We start from the raw sequence: 4,893 nt of genomic DNA, 5'->3' as shown, positions 1-4,893 counted from the left end.
CTGGGCGACAGAGTGAGACTCCAACTCAAAAAAAAAAAATTTTTTTTTAACTTAAAAAAAAAGAGTTCTTACATCTCTTTCCATGTTGTCTGCACCCTAAACCCACTAATATCTCACATAAGTGTCCAGCTAAACTCGCCATTGTATTCCGTAACTGCTGGCACCCACAGTCCCATGACCTGCTCTAGTGACATCCTCAAAAACCACTTTGTTACCAGAGAATTACCCACAATGCAAGTGCCTGCCATGTACTCCGCAAAGCTGGATGCCTCACACATGCACCTTCCACTCAGGGCTTTCCCCTTGACTGAACACCTACAACGAGTTAACTTTGAAAGGATGTCCAAGTCTCCCATGCCCAAATTTTGCGACTCTACCCTGGGCCCCATTACTGCCTAAATTGTGTCCCCCCAAATCCATATGTTGATGTCCTAACCCGCAGGACCTCTGAATATAACTACTTGGAGATGGGGTCTTGAAGTCAAAATGAGGTCTTTGGGGGGGGCCCAACTCAACATGACTGCTGTCCTTATAGGAAGAGGAGATTGGGTCCCAGACACACAGTGGGAAGGCAGTGAGAGGATGCACGCCCAGGAGAGTGGCCTTAGAAGAAACCAGCCTGCAGACCCCTCGCTCTCAGGCTTCCGGCCTCTAGAACCGTGAGACGGTACATTTCTATTGTCTAAGTCACCCAGCTTGGGGTTACGGCAACCCCAGCAAACGAGCACGCTTTTTGTGTCTGCTGTGATTCTACAGTGATTTTCACTTCATCTCCTAGGGAAAGAACCAGAAAGTCAGAAAGAAAATGCCACCTTGTGCTGTCAGAATCTTTTTCCTAAGCCCCCTTTCTCTCTCCTTCTCTCCTTCTCCACAGTTTCTCCTCTCTGCCTTCCATGTGATGGCACCTGCTTTGTGAACTGTCTCACCAATAGTGGAGGGTGCAGAAGGGGATTGGAGGGGTGGAAAAGGTGTGCAGGGCATCCCCAGATCATTCGCCAGCAGAAGCCACATGCGGGCCACATTCGAGAAGCCGCGTCAGGGCTGGGAGGGGATGTGAGGGACCGATGGGGTCTTGGAAGGTCTGGACCCAGGACAGGAGTGGACAGGAGTGGGAAAACAGGGAACCACCATTCAGGGGGTCAAGACCCCGAGCTTGGGTTCAGTCACCAGTTGCCTCAAATGTCTACAAACGCTTTCTCTCAGCCTAGCAATAGATTCACTGGGCCGCCCAGTAGGGTTTCACCCTCTAGCACCTCAAAATCACCCCTGAGCCTGGGCTGTGTCAACAAATCAGCAATCTCGGCATCCTGTCTGTGACCATTCCAGATGCAAGCATGGCTGCCTGGTCACAGACAGGCTGGGGACCCCACTAAAGCCCCAAATAGCACAGAGCATTCCAGATCTGTCCCTTCCCCCAGAAAGTCAGTCAGAAGCAACCCACCGCCTAATTCTGCTCAGCAATAAGCAACCTCACCTGGCCACAGTACCTGCAGGAGCAAAGGTCCAGTGTGAGCTGTGAGTCTCATCTAGGTAGAGTCTGGGAAAGCAGAAATAGAAAGGTCTCTCGCGTTAGAACTCCATGTTTTTGTTTTGTTTTGCTTTTGAGTTGGTGTCTCACTCCGTCACCCAGGCTAGAGTGCAGTGGCACACTCACGACCAACCCAGCGTCGACCTGCTGGGCTCCAGTGATCCTTCTGCCTCAGCCTTCCAAGTAGCCGAAACTACAGGCGCACACCACCAAGCCCGGCTAATTTTTTGATTTATTGTAGAGACAAGGTCTGGCCAAATTGCCTGGGCTGGTCTCAAACCTGCAGGCTCAGGTAGTCCACTCGCCTCAGCCTCCCAAAGTGCTGGGATGACAGGCTGAGTCACCGAGCCCAGCCAGAACTCCATGTTTTATGATTCCACAGTTCTTGCTGAAGATTATTCCGGAGCCCATCACTCCCTTTCAAGCCCTAAATAACTGTGAATACACAGAAAAGAGCCATGGCTGTAATCCCAAGTACTCAGGAGCCTGAGATGGGCCAGGAGTTCAAGACCAGCGTAAGCAACATAGAGAGGGACCTCACGGAAGATTTTGGGAAGAAGAACAGCACAAAAAGTGTCAGGAGAGAGAGGAATACAAAGAAGAGTCCCAATGCCTGTGGCATGACATATTACTACCCCACCCACCACCGTTAGGGTCCAGGACAGTCCCCATGCTCCATCCCTGGGCCACAGAGCACCTCAATCTCCTGAGACCTTGACTGACTCCTTAAAGGGTCCCAGGTAACAGCCGGCCAGTCTCACCTATCTCCTGGTCCATCCCCTTCTCCTCTGAGCTGGTCGACCCTGCCTCACCCACCCCTGCATAGGAGATGGTGTTATGACCGAGTTGTGAGAAAGAGACATGCCAGCACACCGAGTTTAATTAATTATGAGTGCTTTATTAACACATGGGTCAAGAGCAGGCTCATGCCAGAAAAACTCTTGACAAACTAGTGCTGTTTGTGACAAGCTTGTGTAAGTAAAATTTGCAGTGTTAGCTACATAACAACTTAGTAACCATAGCAACCATTATCGAACAACTTGGTAACCAAAATGGGAATTTTTGATTGTTAGGGAGTTTTGATTAATTTTATGTCCCAGGTAGAGCCAGTGACCAGAAAGTCCCTGGAGTTCTGTCAACAAGATATAGTTTAAGGCAGTTACATAGAGACAAGGTAGAAGAATCATTACGCAATGGAGTGACCTTGGTTAGGTCACTAACAAAATAGAAGAACAAAATATGAAAACGTATCAATGGGGTTTTGCAAAGCGTAACATTTGATTTCAGTTAACAAGGCATACAATTACATGGAACGTGTGGCTAGGGAGTTTTGTGACAGTCAGCAGGAAACGGTCAGCACTACCTGCCCAAAGGGGACAAAGCTGGGGGTCTGTGATCATGGGAATGTTACTGCAATCACACGTAGGCATTGAAGGGTGATTGTTAGGTCAGGCAGGCAACTAAGATGGAAGTTTTAAACAAAATGGAGTAAGCTGGTTAATATTATTATTTTGCTAGCAATTTGATTTTTCTTTAACTGATTTAGCTCACCTCAATGGACTCTTTGGAGGAGAGGTGGAGAGTTTACACTCTCACTTTCCCTCCTCCAGAGACATGCTGGGAGTTAAAGTTCGGAGGCATCCTTGGGTTGATCCTCCAAGTGGGTGTCAAGGAAGAGCTTGCAGCTGGGGGTTCCAAGGTGCTCCACCGGCAGCCTCATTCAGCCGTGCAGGAGGCAGGGATATGGGGCAGAAACCAGGCTGCAGCATCCCTTGAAGTGCTTCTTAGGGTCCCAAAGGCAGCGGGCAAGGTCAGACACAGCCCAGGCATGATGAGAACCCCAGCAGTGCATGTGGTACCAGACATGTGCACAAAATACCTGTTCTTTTTTAAAGTTTGCCTTGGACTTTAGAGGGGCAGCTCAGAGCCAAGGGAAGGCAGAATCGACACTTGCTTTGTCTTTGCTTTGTCTCCAAAGCAAGAAACAGAATGCCTCACCTAGGCTGAGTGCTTAAGGGATGTGTCCCCCAGGCACCAGAGGCAACAGACACTGGGGGGGTAAAAGCTGAAAAAATTACCCATTGAGCCCAGTGCAGTGGCTCAGGCCTATAATCCCAGCACCTTGGGAGGTGGAGGTGAGAGAATCGCCTGAACTCATGGGCTCGAGACCAGCCTGGGCAACTTGGTGAGACCTCATCTCTACAATAAATCAAAATATTAGCCGGGCATGGTGGTGCCTGCCTGTAGTCCCAGCTACTTGGAAGGCTGAGGTGGAAGGATCGCCAGAGCCCAGCAGGTAGAGGCTGCGGTGGCCGGGAGCGTGCTATTGCACTCCACCCAGGGCAACAGAGTGAGACTCCAACTCAAAAAAAAAAAAATTACCCATTGGGTACCATGCTCACCACCTGGGTGTCAGGCTTAGTAGAAACCTAAACCTCACCATCATGCAATATACCCATGTATCAATCCTGTACATGAATCCCTTGAATATATAGATATAGCTATAAATATAGATATAGATTTCATATAAGGAAAGACAATATCAGGTTCTGAGCAGACCTGTTCCCAGGTGGAAACACAGAACTGAAGGTGGTGCCTGGAAGCTCGTGAACTTCACAGTCAGCCATCAGGTACATAGCTGATTTATTTTCCCACTTCTGGTCAAAAAATTTGAAACTAAGGGTATGGTCAAGGTGAGAAATGCAGCAGAACACACCCTGGCAGAGCTAAGAGCACAATCAGACTTCAAACTTATGAAGACGGTATCCACCCACAATGTCTCCGTTGACACTTACGTGAAGGCAGGTTTATTCAGGGAGTAGATGTCACAGGCTCTGGAGGCATTTACAGGAACTACAGCACTTCAGCCCGGCCATAATGAAGAACAAGAAACAGTATATAGTAATGTCGGAAAAGAGAGTAAAAAAGTCAAATAGGCCAGGCACAGTGGCTCATGCCTGTAATCCCAACACTTTGGGAGGTCCAGGCGGGAGGACTGCTTGAGCCCAGGAGTTCAACGCCAGCCAATGCAACACAGCAAGAACCTGTGTTTAAAAAAAAATTATCTGGGTGTGGTGGTGTGCCTCTGTAGTCCCAGCTACTTGGGAGACCGAGGCGGAAGGATCGCTTGAGTCCAGAAGGTAGAGGCTGCGGTCAGCCATGATCATGCCACTGCACTTCAGCCTGACTGACAGAGTGAGACCCTGTCTCTAAAAACAAATAAATAACGGGATAAATGCAAAAGGCTCACAAAAAAGCTGGACTTAATGTGACTGTCATGATACCAGTCTATAGCTACACGGTTGTTAGAAGGGCTGCATTTAACTTTTTTTTTTTTTTTGAGTTGGAGTCTCACTCTGTCGCCC

Source organism: Carlito syrichta, unplaced genomic scaffold (assembly GCF_000164805.1).
Source record: "Carlito syrichta isolate Samal-C Ts95f unplaced genomic scaffold, Tarsius_syrichta-2.0.1 Scaffold306846, whole genome shotgun sequence".
Lineage (NCBI taxonomy): Eukaryota > Metazoa > Chordata > Mammalia > Primates > Tarsiidae > Carlito > Carlito syrichta.
This window is presented reverse-complemented; position numbering follows the sequence as displayed.